Raw genomic sequence first — 16,350 nt, 5'->3', positions numbered from 1 at the left:
TGCTTTTTTAGTCTGAAGTAATGTTCTGATTGTAAATGCCACGTTTTTACTAGCTGCAAGCAGAAAATTGTCATAAAGAAAGGCTTTCAACTATCCATCTGTGTGTAATTAATCTTAATAATAAGGTTCCTAAAATAAACTAAAATAAGGCAAGCTACCCTTCTAACGATATTAAAGAACTCAGAAATCAAAACCCAAACACTCAGAGGCTGTCCTCTCTTCAAAGTGACCTTCACCATGCAAATTTAAGCAGTTCACAACCTTGATCTTTTCTTACAACATTCATTTTAGCAATGCTTTGAGAACATGAATGTATATGTACAGATAAAAGGAATAAAATGTTATATATCTGTGAAAATCCAATGTCTTCACATAAGAAGCCGATCTTATCCACCAACGTTATCAACCTCAACAAAGGTCTAAAAACCAACCAGCTTTTCTTTTCTCCCGTGAGAGAGGCCTAACTGGCAAACCAGCCCACCAGGTCATGTCTGCACATTCACAGTTAACAATAGTCACTCCATTGTTGCCAATTCAGCAACTTTTTTGATATATTGAACAACATTTCTGATATAAAAAAGAAAATGGTATTGGCCAAAATCGGAAGTGGTCAGTTAGGCTTTTCAAAACATCGGTGATCGGCGATTGGCCAGAACACTGCAGTCGGTGCACCCGTACTTATAACCTGTGATAAAACATTTATCACAGGTTATAAGCATTTACCACGATTTAAGGGGATGACGGTTCAGAAAAATGGCTTTTTAACAAGGCAGTTGGGCTTTAAACTTTCGTGTAGCATGGGGATGCGTAGATAAATCAGCATCTGCACTGTCTGGAGATTTACTCTCACTTGTTGTAGCTGCTTGCTCCACCAGAAGGGGGCGCAGAAAACCAAACAATCTGTTTTATGATGGCGGTTGTCCTTGAGTTTCTCTTTTCCTCTGGAGCATATTTTAGTTTAACGGTCTGCGCCGTCGCAATGTTTCAAAAGCAATCCCCGTACAGAAATATGACAGAGATAAATTCATATAGCAAAAAAGCTTTCCACCAACATGCTGTTATTAGAATAATTTTAAGAAATCTATATTAATTTGACTGAGCAACAAAAAAAATCTGAGGAGACATTGCAAAGAAAAAATCATTATAATAAGACTAAATTAAGACAGAAGAAAATGCTATAGACATTATCATCAGGGATTTGTTGTTTTTCCCCAGTTGTTGCTAAGATGAAACATGAGAATGACATCTTTTGAACGACAAAGTTGATGAAAAACTTTTATTTCACCTCATAATCATACGTTCATGTGCGGTACTATCGGCCCCGGCTACAACCGGAACTAAAACTCTGCAGATTTTCAAAAGAATAATCTCGTAGTTTATTCTTTTGAAACTTGTATTCTTTTGAATACATCTTTATTCTTTTGAATAAACTTGTAGTTTATTCTTTTGAAACAGTTTGACCATTAGATTCTGATGGTCAGAATCTAATGGTCAAATATATTTTAATTTTTTTCAGATACATAATGTTGTTTTGCAAATTAATTAACACAAAGCTTTAACCTCTTATCGCAGCCGGAAACTGAAATTTTAAGTTAACCTCCGTATATATAGGAGAGTTTGTAAGTTTTGGCCCATGGAGGCTCTCGTAGGTGCTTCATATGTCTGACGTGAAATGTACGGAGCTTTATAGTTTCCTCCTGTGATGAACAGAATAGGTTTGACCGACCTAGCTGGCTTATAATGGAGGTAAAACTGAACTGCTCCTGGCTTTGTGTGACTCGCCCGCCAAACGGAAGTGTTTTATTTTATTTTTTGTGGTTTTTTTCCATTAAGTGGGGAGGAGCTAACTGACTCCATGGTGCTGTTAATGGAGTCTGCGTTTTATTCTGCCGCAGTCTCTTCTCCACGTGTTTAGATAGAAACAGAGTTTGTAGGTTTATTTTCTTTCCAGTCGTATCAGACCGTATAGATAGTAAACAGCTCGCAATGGACGGCGGGAACATTATAGAGACATAATAACGGGAACATTTCCCCAAGGTGAGTCTCTTGACACTTCGGCATCATGTTAGCTAAGAGTGGTGCGGAAACACGAGTCCGAGCTACAGCTAAACTCCTAAGTTTTAATTAGAAATATTAAATAAATTATCAAATTTGTAAGTTATTTAGTTTCCTGTGGTCTGGGTGATGAAACATCTCTCGGCTTAGGTTCCCTCTGTTATGAATCTCATTACTATGTGTTTGAACTGATGGATGTTAACATATTTAGGATGAATTAACATTAACATCCAAGTTATTATTTTGTGGATGAAGTTGTTAATGTTACTTTCTTAAATTAGCCGAACAGGTGCGCATAGGGCAGTATTTAGAAAAACTAGAAAATTCCTGAAGAAATTTAACTGGGGCCTGCCAAAGTGTGCCCGTCGGTTTGGACCCAGCGTTCTGATGCTAAGAATTAGCATCGATGCTAAAGAAAGCTGCAATGTAATCAATAGCATGTGGAGAATCACAAGAATGTTAAGTAAGCTGGACATGCAACATTCAGTATGATAAAGCAAGTGTATTAGCTAAAATGAACAAATATGCTAATGTAAGCATAAATACTTTCAGTACCATGTGGGGTATCATTAGAATGTTTACTGTCATTTACTTACTCCATTAAGTATACTAAACATGGCTAATAAGTCTGAAAAATAGAAAATAGCTTATTTAAGCTAAAAGGCTAATGCTAATGAACTGCCTTGCTGCGCAAGGCAGTTCCCTAACCTCGGATAAACAGATAATGCAGAATGATATCACTGCACCGCCTCTGGCGGTGCACTGTCCAGAGGGGCATTTTGAGGCTTTTATTTTGAAATTTGCAGTAAGCTTCATATTAAATGCCCACACTAATCCAATGTGTAAGAGTGCTTTGGATAAACCAGTCACATAAAGCCAAAAAGAGCAATTACATGATGTAAAAATTGCCAAAGCTTTTATTTTGAAATTTTTATTTAGCTTCATTTGAAAGGGTCAAAGTCATCCCATGTGTAACAGTCATTGGATTAAATCAGTCATATAACGCTCAAAAAAGCAATGACCTGATGTAAAAATTTTCAAGGGCTTTTATTTTGAAATTTTCAGTAAGCTTCATATTAAATGCCCACACTAATCCAATGTGTAAGAGTGCTTTGGATAAACCAATCACATAAAGCCAAAAAGAGCAATTACATGATGTAAAAATTCCCAAGGCTTTTATTTTGAAATTTTTGTTAAGCTTCATTTGAAAGGGTCAAAGTCATCCCATGTGTAACAGTCATTGGATTAAATCAGTCATATAACGCTCAAAAAAGCAATTACCTGATGTAAAAAATTTCAAGGGCTTTTATTTTGAAATTTTCAGTAAGCTTCATTTCAAAGGGCCAAACTCATCCCATGTGTAACAGTGACAGGGTTAAATTAGTTATATACAGCCCATAGCAGCAAGTTGTTCTAAAGGCCATCTCAGTCCTCCTCTGTTTTAACTGAACTACTAGTTAGAACTACAGTGATGCGTATTTGTAGTCCTTAGCAGCTCTCCCTGCTCTGGGTTCCGTTGCCATGGTAAATAATCCTCTCTGCCAGCTGTGAGTGAGACATCCAGGGGAGACAATTCTCTGTTTGAGCCAGCCAGTTTGACTAAAAAAGCATTGCAAAAACTGTTTCCCGCTCGGGAACCGTAATACATATTCGAAAACCGCTTGAAGCATATGAGAGGGCTATTTGTCGTCTCACATAGTCCCGCCATTCATATCTCTCCCTCACTCACAGTATTAACAGCGATGAGATGAAAAAAGTGTGTGCCAAGGTCTGAAATTTTTCAGAAATACATGGAAGTGAATCAGTGAGATCTGTCTGCTACCCTGGCGCATGACTTTGCTCTGAAGCACCTGGAGAGAAAACTGTAAGCGCTAGATAATTTTTGAAAACATTTGACCGGAGCAGGCACGCGTATCAATGTCATGACCAAGTTTGATACCAATCATGCAATATTTGTGAGCGTGAGGGCGAGTTAAAAATGATTTGGGGTCAAAATGTCGCTCTGACTCTCACTCTAGCGGAGCGGCCTTCACACTCTGATTTTTCCAAAAATCATAAACTTTGGGTCGCTTAGAAAGTAGTTGTGGACAAACCATAATACATATTGACGTGCTGTCTTCACTTTAAAAGAGATCACGGACGTATCTACAAAATGAAGTTTGAATGGCGTTTCTACATAAAGTTATGATTTACACAGAAAATCCTCAAAAATAGGGTATTTTCAGGATTTACTGGTTGCCTCATCCCTTGACGACAGAGATGCACCTGGTGAGCTCGTTAGTGATTTTGGGGTCGTTTTGCTTTTTACGCCGCCATGGTAACTCCAAATCCCACCAAAAGTAATAGCACACCTCACGGGATCGAGCCGCGCTTTGATACCACTTTTGTGGGTGGGCTCAAAGGCACGAGCCGCATTCACGGTGACGGAAGAATAAGTTAAGAACTAGAAAATTCCTGAAGAAATTTAACTGGGGCCTGCCAAAGTGTGCCCGTCGGTTTGGACCCAGCGTTCTGATGCTAAGAATTAGCATCAATGCTAAAGAAAGCTGCAATGTAATCAATAGCATGTGGAGAATCACAAGAATGTTAAGTAAGCTGGACATGCAACATTCAGTATGATAAAGTAAGTGTATTAGCTAAATGAGCAAATATGCTAATATAAGCATAAATACTTTCAGTAGCATGTGGGGTATCATTAGAATGTTTACTGTCATTTACTTACTCCATTAAGTATACTAAACATGGCTAATAAGTCTGAAAAATAGAAAATAGCTTATTTAAGCTAAAAGGCTAATGCTAATGAACTGCCTTGCTGCGCAAGGCAGTTCCCTAACCTGGGATAAACAGATAATGCAGAATGATATCACTGCACCGCCTCCGGCGGTGCACTGTCCAGAGGGGCATTTTGAGGCTTTTATTTTGAAATTTGCAGTAAGCTTCATATTAAATGCCCACACTAATCCAATGTGTAAGAGTGCTTTGGATAAACCAGTCACATAAAGCCAAAAAGAGCAATTACATGATGTAAAAATTCCCAAGGCTTTTATTTTGAAATTTTTGTTAAGCTTCATTTGAAAGGGTCAAAGTCATCCCATGTGTAACAGTCATTGGATTAAATCAGTCATATAACGCTCAAAAAAGCAATGACCTGATGTAAAAATTTTCAAGGGCTTTTATTTTGAAATTTTCAGTAAGCTTCATTTCAAAGGGCCAAACTCATCCCATGTGTAACAGTGACAGGGTTAAATTAGTTATATACAGCCCATAGCAGCAAGTTTTTCTAAAGGCCAGCTCAGTCCTCCTCTGTTTTAACTGAACTACTAGTTCGAACTACAGTGATGCGTATTTGTAGTCCTCAGCTGCTCTCCCTGCTCTGGGTTCCGTTGCCATGGTAAATAATCCTCTCTGCCAGCTGTGAGTGAGACATCCAGGGGGAGACAATTCTCTGTTTGAGCCAGCCAGTTTGACTAAAAAGCATTGCAAAAACTGTTTCCGCTCGGGAACCGTAATACATATTCGAAAACCGTTTGAAGCATATGAGAGGGCTATTTGTCGTCTCACATAGTCCCGCCATTCATATCTCTACCTCACTCACAGTATTAACAGCGATGAGATAAAAAAAGTGTGTGCCAAGGTCTGAAATTTATCAGAAATACATGGAAGTGAATCAGTGAGATCTGTCTGCTACCCTGGCGCATGACTTTGCTCTGAAGCACCTGGAGAGAAAACTGTAAGCGCTAGATAATTTTTGAAAACATTTGACCGGAGCAGGCACGCCAGATCAATGTCATGACCAAGTTTGATACCAATCATGCAATATTTGTGAGCGTGAGGGCGAGTTAAAAAATGATTTGGGGTCAAAATGTCGCTCTGACTCTCACTCTAGAGGAGCAGCCTTCACACTCTGATTTTTCCAAAAATCAAAAACTTTGGGTCGCTTAGAAAGAAGTTGTGGACAAACCATAATACATATTGACGTGCTGTCTTCACTTTAAAAGAGATCACGGACGTATCTACAAAATGAAGTTTGAATGGGCTTCTACATAAAGTTATGATTTACACAGAAAATCCTCAAAAATAGGGTATTTTCAGGATTTACTGGTTGCCTCCCCTTGACGCATTTAGACTTGCACCTGGTGAGCTCGTTAGTGATTTTGGGGTCGCTTGCTTTTACGTCGCCATGGTAACTCCAAATCCCACCAAAAGTAATAGCTCCAATGCCGGGTTCGAGCCGCACGTTTTGATACCACTTTTGTGGGTGGGCTCGCAGCGGTACGAGCCGCATTAACGGTAACGGAAGAATAAGTTACTATAACTAGAAAATTCCTGAAGAAATTTAACTGGGGCCTGCCAAAGTGTGCCCGTCGGTTTGGACCCAGCGTTCTGATGCTAAGAATTTGCATCAATGCTAAAGAAAGCTGCAATGTAATCAATAGAATCAGTAGAATGTTCAGTAAACTGGACATGCACCATTCAGTATGATAAAGTAAGTGTATTAGCTAAATTGAGCAAAAATGCTAATGTTAGCGTGAATGCTCTCAGTAGCATGTGGGATATTATTAGAATGTTCTCTGTAATTTACTTAATTCCTTCAGAATACTAAACATGGCAGATAAGTAAGAAAAATAGGTAATAGCTTATTTAAGCTAAAAGGCTAATGCTAATGAACTGCCTTGCTGCGCAAGGCAGCTCCCTAACCTGAGAGAACCAGATAATGCAGAATGATATCATTGCACCGCCTACGACGGTGCACTATTCAGAGGGGCATATTGAGGCTTTTATTTTGAAATTCGCAGTAAGCTTCATATTAAATGCCCACACTAATCCAGTGTCTAAGAGTGCTTTGGATAAACCAATCACGTCAAGCAAAAATTACTAAATATTTGATGTAAAAATTGCCAAGGCTTTTATTTTGAAATTTTCAGTAAGCATCATAAGAAATGGTCAAACTCATCCCATGTGTAACAGTGAATGTGTTAAATCGTTTCTATAATGCTCAAAACACAAGTAGTTCTAAAGGCCAGCTCAGTCCTCCTCTGTAGTAACTGACAGTTCCACCATGTTGTAGTTCTAACCTTCAGTCTTTGTAGTTCTAAAGAGCAGCTCAACTGTCATGACAATGAAACACAGGGAGAGATGGAATACTAATAGTTTGAAGCAGTTAGTTTTTCTGATCAAAGCAGGCCAAACATATCTTTACCTAAGTGTTGCCAATAGCATGTGGGGTATCATTAGAATGTTTTCTGTAATTGATTTACTCAATTCAGTATATTTAAAATGACTAATAAGTAAGTAAAATAGCTAATAGTTTATTTAAGGTAAAAGTCTTGTCTTAATGATCTGCCTTGCTGCGCAAGGCAGATCCCTAACCTGAGAGGAGAATATAAAGCATTCTAATATTATTGCATCGCTATACGGCGATGCATTAACCTGAGGGAAATAAGAAGGCTTTTCTTTGAAATATAAACATAAGCTTCATATTAAATGCTCACACTAATCCAATGCCTAACAGTGTTTGGGTTAAATTATTTACTGGCCTAAACAGCCAGTAGTTCTAACTGGAAGCTCTGTTTTAACTGAGTGTTAGTTAGAACTACAGATATGGTGTTCTGATAGTCCTATTTATTATCATTAGGTCAAAGGTTAATGCCATTGCACTGGCTTGCTGCAAGCCAGTGCCATTACCTGAGAGGACAAGAGGATATAGGCAGAGACCGAGGCACTGACCTGACAGAGATATTGGGGCTTTTATTGGGAAATTTCCATTAAGCTTTATTTAAAATTGACACATTAATCCTGTGTGTAACAATGGTTTGTTAAAATCTGTTATAAAATGCCCAAAACACAAGTAGTTCTAAAGGCCAGCTCATTCCAGAGTGTCCTCCCATAAATCAGCTGCTCTGGCCTCATGTGTTCCGTTGCCATGGTAAATAATCCTCTCTGCCAGCTGTGAGTGAGACATCCAGGGGGAGACAATTCTCTGTTTGAGCCAGCCAGTTTGACTAAAAAAAGCATTGCAAAAACTGTTTCCCGTGCTCGGGAACCGTAATACATATTCGAAAACCGTTTGAAGCATATGAGAGGGCTATTTGTCGTCTCACATAGTCCCGCCATTCATATCTCTACCTCACTCACAGTATTAACAGCGATGAGATAAAAAGTGTGTGCCAAGGTCTGTAATTTTTCAGAAATACATGGAAGTGAATCAGTGAGATCTGTCTGCTACCCTGGCGCATGACTTTGCTCTGAAGCACCTGGAGAGAAAACTGTAAGCGCTAGATAATTTTTGAAAACATTTGACCGGAGCAGGCACGCGTATCAATGTCATGACCAAGTTTCATACCAATCATGCAATATTTGTGAGCGTGAGGGCGAGTTAAAAATGATTTGGGGTCAAAATGTCGCTCTGACTCTCACTCTAGCGGAGCGGCCTTCACACTCTGATTTTTCCAAAAATCAAAAACTTTGGGTCGCTTAGAAAGAAGTTGTGGACAAACCATAATACATATTGACGTGCTGTCTTCACTTTAAAAGAGATCACGGACGTATCTACAAAATGAAGTTTGAATGGCGTTTCTACATGAAGTTATGTCGACACAGAAAATCCTCAAAATAGGGTATTTTTAAGATTTAGAGGTTGCTTCGCCCCTTGACAATTTAGATTTCACCTGGTGAGCTCGTTAGTGATTTTGGGGTCGTTTTTTGCTTTTTACGTCGCCATGGTAACTCCAAATCCCACCAGAAGTAATAGCACACCTCCCGGGATCGAGCCGCACGTTTTGATACCACTTTTGTGGGTGGGCTCGCAGCGGTACGAGCCGCATTCCGGGTGACGGAAGAATAATAAATAATAATACTTAAAGAGACATTCTATTGGGTGTAGAACAATAGGTGCCTGCCATGCAATGCATGGAGGCAGTGACTGACTTGCTTCGCAAGTCAGTCACTGCTCTCCTTATGCATTGCTATGGGCAGGCCCCAACTAGAAAATTCCTGAAGAAATTTAACTGGGGCCTGCCAAAGTGTGCCCGTCGGTTTGGACCCAGCGTTCTGATGCTAAGAATTAGCATCGATGCTAAAGAAAGCTGCAATGTAATCAATAGCATGTGGAGAATCACAAGAATGTTAAGTAAGCTGGACATGCAACATTCAGTATGATAAAGCAAGTGTATTAGCTAAAATGAACAAATATGCTAATGTAAGCATAAATACTTTCAGTACCATGTGGGGTATCATTAGAATGTTTACTGTCATTTACTTACTCCATTAAGTATACTAAACATGGCTAATAAGTCTGAAAAATAGAAAATAGCTTATTTAAGCTAAAAGGCTAATGCTAATGAACTGCCTTGCTGCGCAAGGCAGTTCCCTAACCTCGGATAAACAGATAATGCAGAATGATATCATTGCACCGCCTCTGGCGGTGCACTATCAGAAGGGCATTTTGAGGCTTTTATTTTGAAATTTGCAGTAAGCTTCATATTAAATGCCCACACTAATCCAATGTGTAAGAGTGCTTTGGATAAACCAGTCACATAAAGCCAAACAGAGCAATTACATGATGTAAAAATTGCCAAGGCTTTTATTTTGAAATTTTTGTTAAGCTTCATTTGAAAGGGTCAAAGTCATCCCATGTGTAACAGTCATTGGATTAAATCAGTCATATAACGCTCAAAAAAGCAATGACCTGATGTAAAAATTTTCAAGGGCTTTTATTTTGAAATTTTCAGTAAGCTTCATATTAAATGCCCACACTAATCCAATGTGTAAGAGTGCTTTGGATAAACCAATCACATAAAGCCAAAAAGAGCAATTACATGATGTAAAAATTCCCAAGGCTTTTATTTTGAAATTTTTGTTAAGCTTCATTTGAAAGGGTCAAAGTCATCCCATGTGTAACAGTCATTGGATTAAATCAGTCATATAACGCTCAAAAAAGCAATGACCTGATGTAAAAATGTTCAAGGGCTTTTATTTTGAAATTTTCAGTAAGCTTCATTTTGAAGGGCTAGACTCATCCCATGTGTAACAGTGACAGGGTTAAATGAGTTATATACAGCCCATAGCAGCAAGTTGTTCTAAAGGCCAGCTCAGTCCTCCTCTGTTTTAACTGAACTACTAGTTAGAACTACAGTGATGCGTATTTGTAGTCTAAGCAGCTCTCCCTGCTCTGGGTTCCGTTGCCATGGTAAATAATCCTCTCTGCCAGCTGTGAGTGAGACATCCAGGGGGAGACAATTCTCTGTTTGAGCCAGCCAGTTTGACTAAAAAAAGCATTGCAAACAACTGTTTCCGTTGGGAACCGTAATACATATTCAAAAACCGTTTGAAGCATATGAGACGGCTATTTGTCGTCTCACATAGTCCCGCCATTCATATCTCTACCTCACTCACAGTATTAACAGCGATGAGATAAAAAAAGTGTGTGCCAAGGTCTGAAATTTATCAGAAATACATGGAAGTGAATCAGTGAGATCTGTCTGCTACCCTGGTGCATGACTTTGCTCTGAAGCACCTGGAGAGAAAACTGTAAGCGCTAGATAATTTTTGAAAACATTTGACCGGAGCAGGCACGCGTATCAATGTCAGGACCAAGTTTGATACCAATCATGCAATATTTGTGAGCGTGAGGGCGAGTTAAAAAATGATTTGGGGTCAAAATGTCGCTCTGACTCTCACTCTAGCGGAGCCTTCACCACTCTGATTTTTCCAAAAATCAAAAACTTTGGGTCGCTTAGAAAGAAGTTGTGGACAAACCATAATACATATTGACGTGCTGTCTTCACTTTAAAAGAGATCACGCAGACGTATCTACAAAATGAAGTTTGAATGGCGTTTCTACATAAAGTTATGATTTACACAGAAAATCCTCAAAAATAGGGTATTTTCAGGATTTACTGGTTGCCTCATCCCCTTGACGACGAGACTTGCACCTGGTGAGCTCGTTAGTGATTTTGGGGTCGTGTTTTGCTTTTTACGTCGCCATGGTAACTCCAAAGCCCACCAAAAGTAATAGCACACCTCCCGGGATCGAGCCGCACGTTTTGATACCACTTTTGTGGGTGGGCTCGCAGCGGTACGAGCCGCATTCACGGTGACGGAAGAATAAGTTAAGAACTAGAAAATTCCTGAAGAAATTTAACTGGGGCCTGCCAAAGTGTGCCCGTCGGTTTGGACCCAGCGTTCTGATGCTAAGAATTAGCATCAATGCTAAAGAAAGCTGCAATGTAATCAATAGCATGTGGAGAATCACAAGAATGTTAAGTAAGCTGGACATGCAACATTCAGTATGATAAAGCAAGTGCATTAGCTAAAATGAGCAAATATGCTAATGTAAGCCTGAATACTTTCAGTAGCATGTGGGGTATCATTAGAAGGTTTACTGTCATTTACTTACTCCATTAAGTATACTAAACATGGCTAATAATTCTGAAAAATAGAAAATAGCTTATTTAAGCTAAAAGGCTAATGCTAATGAACTGCCTTGCTGCGCAAGGCAGTTCCCTAACCTCGGTTAAACAGATAATGCAGAATGATATCATTGCACCGCCTCCGGCGGTGCACTGTCCATAGGGGCATATTGAGGCTTTTATTTTGAAATTTTCAGTAAGCTTAATAATAAATGCCCACACTAATCCAATGTGTAAGAGTGGTTTGGAGAAACCAGTCACATAAAGCCTAAAAGAGCAATTACATAATGTAAAAATTGTCAAGGCTTTTATTTTGAAATTCTTTTTAATCTTCATATCAAAGGGCCACACTCATCCAATGTTTAAGAGTCATTGGATTAAATCAGTAATATGCTCATGAAAGCAATTACTTGATGCAAAAATATTCAAGGTAATAGAAAAATAGGTAATAGCTTATTTAAGCTAAAGGTTAATGCTAATGAACTGCTATGCGCAAGGCAGTTCCCTAACCTGAGAGAAGAATATAAAGCATTCTAATATTATTGCATCGCCTTACGGCGATGCATTAACCTGAGGGCAATATGAAGGCTTTTATTTTGAAATTTGCAGTAAGCTTCATATTAAATGCCCACACTAATCCAGTGTCTAAGAGTGCTTTGGATAAACCAATCACGTCAAGCAAAAATGAGCAAATATATGATGTAAAAATTGCCAAGGCTTTTATTTTGAAATTTTCAGTAAGCATCATAAGAAATGGTCAATCTAATCCAATGTGTAACAGTGAATGTGTTAAATCGTTTCTATAATGCTCAAAACACAAGTAGTTCTAAAGGCCAGCTCAGTCCTCCTCTGTAGTAACTGACAGTTCCACCATGTTGTAGTTCTAACCTTCAGTCTTTGTAGTTCTAAAGAGCAGCTCAACTGTCATGTGAGTGAAACACACAGGGAGAGATGGAATCCTAATAGTTTGAAGCAGTTAGTTTTTCTGATCAAAGCAGGCCAAACATATCTTTACCTAAATGCTGCCAATAGCATGTGGGGTATCATTAGGATGTTTTCTGTAATTGACTTACTCCATTCAGTATATTTAAAATGACTAATAAGTAAGTAAAATAGCTAATAGTTTATTTAAGGTAAAAGTCTTATCTTAACGATCTGCCTTGCTGCGCAAGGCAGATCCCTAACCTGAGAGAAGACTATAAAGCATTCTAATATTATTGCATCGCCTTTACGGGCGATGCATTAACCTGAGGGCACACGGCTTTTATTTTGAAAAATAAACATAAGCTTCATATTATATGCTCACACTAATCCAATGCCTAACAGTGTTTGGGTTAAATTCCTTATTTACTGGCCTAAACAGCCAGTAGTTCTAAATGGAAGCTCTGTTTTAACTGAGTGTTAGTTAGAACTACAGATATGGTGTTCTGATAGTCCTATTTATTATCATTAGGTCAAAGGTTAATGCCATTGCACTGGCTTGCTGCGCAAGCCAGTGCCATAACCTGAGAGGAAAAGATAATATAGGCAGAGATTTATTTAAAATTGACACATTAATCCTGTGTGTAACAATGGTTTGTTAAAACCAGTTATAAAATGCCCAAAACACAAGTAGTTCTAAAGGCCAGCTCATTCCAGAGTGTCCTCCCATGAATCAGCTGCTCTGGCCTCATGTGTTCCGTTGCTATGGTAATGGATCAGCTGCTAACTGTCAGTGTGTTTGAGACAGAAAGAGGGGAAAAAAATTCTATCTTTGTGAGACACCCAGCCAATTAATATGGAAAAAGCACTCCGAACAAACCTTTGCCGTTCAGGAACCGTAATACATATTTGAAAACCGTTTGAAGCGTATGAGAGGGCTATTTGTTGTCTCCGATAGTACCGCAATTCATATTTTTACCTCATTCACAGTAATTGCAGTGATGAGACAAAAAATTGTGCAGAAACTTTTCAGAAATACATTGAAGTGAATCTGGGAGAGCGTCAGTTACCCTGTCCCATGATTTCGCTCTGAAGCACCTTGACAGAAAACCGTAAATGCTAGAGAAATATCGAACACATTTTACCGGAGCAGGCATGCGTATCAATGTCATGACCGAGTTTGATACAAATCGGGCGATATTTGTGGGCGTGACGGCGATTTCAAAATCGCTTTGGGGTCAAAAATCTGCTTAAATTCTCACTCTAAAAAAGCGGCAGTTGGTGTCAGTTATGCTCTGCGTTTCGGCAGTTGGAAATTTTGCTCGTTTTTCACTTTTTACTTCGCCATCGTAAGTCCGATTCCTTATAAAAATAATAGCTCCAATGCCGGGATCGAGCCGCACGTTTTGATACCACTTTTATGGGTGGGCTCGCAGCGGTACGAGCCGCATTAACGGTAACGGAAGAATAATATATAATATACTAGAAAATTCCTGAAGAAATTTAACTGGGGCCTGCCAAAGTGTGCCCGTCGGTTTGGACCCAGTGTTCTGATGCTAAGAATTAGCATCAATGCTAAAGAAAGCTGCAATGTAATCAATAGAATCAATAGAATCACAATAATGTTAAGTAAACTGGACATGCACCATTCAGTATGATAAAGTAAGTGTATTAGCTAAAATCAGCAAATATGCTAATGTTAGCGTGAATGCTCTCTGCAGCATGTGGGATATTATTAGAATGTTCTCTGTAATTTACTTAATTCCTTCAGAATACTAAACATGGCAGATAAGTAAGAAAAATAGGTAATAGCTTATTTAAGCTAAAAGGCTAATGCTAATGAACTGCCTTGCTATGCAAGGCAGCTCCCTAACCTGAGAGAACCAGATAATGCAGAATGATATCATTGCACCGCCAAGGCGGTGCACTATTCAGAGGGGCATATAGAGGCTTTTATTTTGAAATTTGCAGTAAGCTTCATATTAAATGCCCACACTAATCCAGTGTCTAAGAGTGCTTTGGATAAACCAATCACGTCAAGCAAAAATGAGCAAATATATGATGTAAAATTTGCCAAGGCTTTTATTTTGAAATTTTCAGTAAGCATCATAAGAAATGGTCAAACTAATCCCATGTGTAACAGTGAATGTGTTAAATCGTTTCTATAATGCTCAAAACACAAGTAGTTCTAAAGGCCAGCTCAGTCCTCCTCTGTAGTAACTGACAGTTCCACCATGTTGTAGTTCTAACCTTCAGTCTTTGTAGTTCTAAAGAGCAGCTCAACTGTCATGAGAATGAAACACACAGGGAGAGATGGAATCCTAATAGTTTGAAGCAGTTAGTTTTTCTGATCAAAGCAGGCCAAACACATCTTTACCTAAGTGTTGCCAATAGATTAGAATGTTTTCTGTAATTGATTTACTCCATTCAGTATATTTAAAATGACTAATAAGTAAGTAAAATAGCTAATAGTTTATTTAAGGTAAAAGTCTTATCTTAATGATCTGCCTTGCTGCGCAAGGCAGATCCCTAACCTGAGAGAAGAATATAAAGCATTCTAATATTATTGCATCGCCTTACGGCGATGCATTAACCTGAGGGCAATATGAAGGCTTTTATTTTGAAAAATAAACATAAGCTTCATATTAAATGCCCACACTAATCCAATGGTTAACAGTGTTTGAGTTAAATCTCTTATTTACTGGCCTAAACAGCCAGTAGTTCTAATTGGAAGCTCTGTTTTAACTGAGTGTTAGTTAGAACTACAGATATGGTGTTCTGATAGTCCTATTTATTATCATTAGGTCAAAGGTTAATGCCATTGCACTGGCTTGCTGCGCAAGCCAGTGCCATAACCTGAGAGGAAAAGATAATATAGGCAGAGATTTTTGCAGCGCCTTACGGCGCTGCACTCACCTGACAGAGATATTGGGGTTTTTATTGGGAAATTTCCATTAAGCTTTATTTAAAATTGAGACATTAATCCTGTGTGTAACAATGGTTTGTAAAAATCAATTATAAAATGCCCAAAACACAAGTAATTCTAAAGGCCAGCTCATTCCAGAGTGTCCTCCCATGAATCAGCTGCTCTGGCCTCATGTGTTCCGTTGCTATGGTAATGGATCAGCTGGTAACTGTCATATCTGTGTGAGAGACAGAAAGGGGGGAAAAAAATTCTATCTTTGTGAGACACCCAGCCAATTAATATGGAAAAAGCACTCCGAACAAACCTTTGCCGTTCAGGAACCGTAATACATATTTGAAAACCGTTTGAAGCGTATGAGAGGGCTATTTGTCTTCTCCGATAGTACCGCAATTCATATTTTTACCTCATTCACAGTAATTGCAGTGATGAGACAAAAAATTGTGCAGAAACTTTTCAGAAATACATGGAAGTGAACCTGGGAGAGCGTCAGTTACCCTGGCGCATGATTTCACTCTGAAGCACCTTGGCAGAAAACCGTGGGACCTAGAGAAAAATCGGAGACATTTTACCGGAGCAGGCATGCGTATCAATGTCATGACCGAGTTTGATACCGATAGGGCGATATTTGTGGGCGTGATGGCGATTTCAAAATTGTCTTGGGGTCAAAAATCTGCTTAAATTCTCACTCTAAAAAAGCGGCAGTTGGTGTCAGTTATGCTCTGCGTTTCGAAAGCTGGAAATTTTACTCGTTTTTCGCTTTTTACTTCGCCATCATAAGTCCGATTCCTTATAAAAATAATAGCTCCAATGCCGGCAACGAGCCGCACGTTTTGATACCACTTTTGTGGCTGGGCTCGCAGCGGTACGAGCCGCATTAACGGTCACGGAAGAAAAATAAATAATTATAATACTTAAAGAGACGTTCTATTGGGTGTAGAACAATAGGTTCCTGCCCATGCAATGCATGGAGGCAGTGACTGACTTGCTTCGCAAGTCAGTCACTGCTCTCCTTATGCATTGCTATGGGGCAGGCCCCAA

At 39.0% G+C, this 16,350-nt stretch overlaps 1 protein-coding gene across 4 annotated transcripts in view; it reads left to right on the top strand.

The window, feature by feature from the left end:
• The first annotated feature begins 1,611 nt into the window (after positions 1-1,611).
• Positions 1,612-16,350, top strand: part of LOC122820527 (equilibrative nucleoside transporter 2) — a 28,283-nt gene continuing 13,544 nt past the window's right edge. The window contains exon 1 of one of the 4 annotated variants that reach the window (XM_044098018.1): positions 1,612-1,746. The gene's annotated coding sequence lies outside the window, so the exon portion shown is untranslated. Of the gene's footprint in view, positions 2,038-16,350 lie in introns of all 4 variants that reach the window. The other 3 variants (XM_044098013.1, XM_044098019.1, XM_044098016.1) reach the window with 3 other exon arrangements.

This window comes from Gambusia affinis, linkage group LG18, assembly GCF_019740435.1.
Source record: "Gambusia affinis linkage group LG18, SWU_Gaff_1.0, whole genome shotgun sequence".
Classification (NCBI taxonomy): Eukaryota; Metazoa; Chordata; class Actinopteri; order Cyprinodontiformes; family Poeciliidae; genus Gambusia; species Gambusia affinis.
This window is presented reverse-complemented; position numbering and strand designations above follow the sequence as displayed.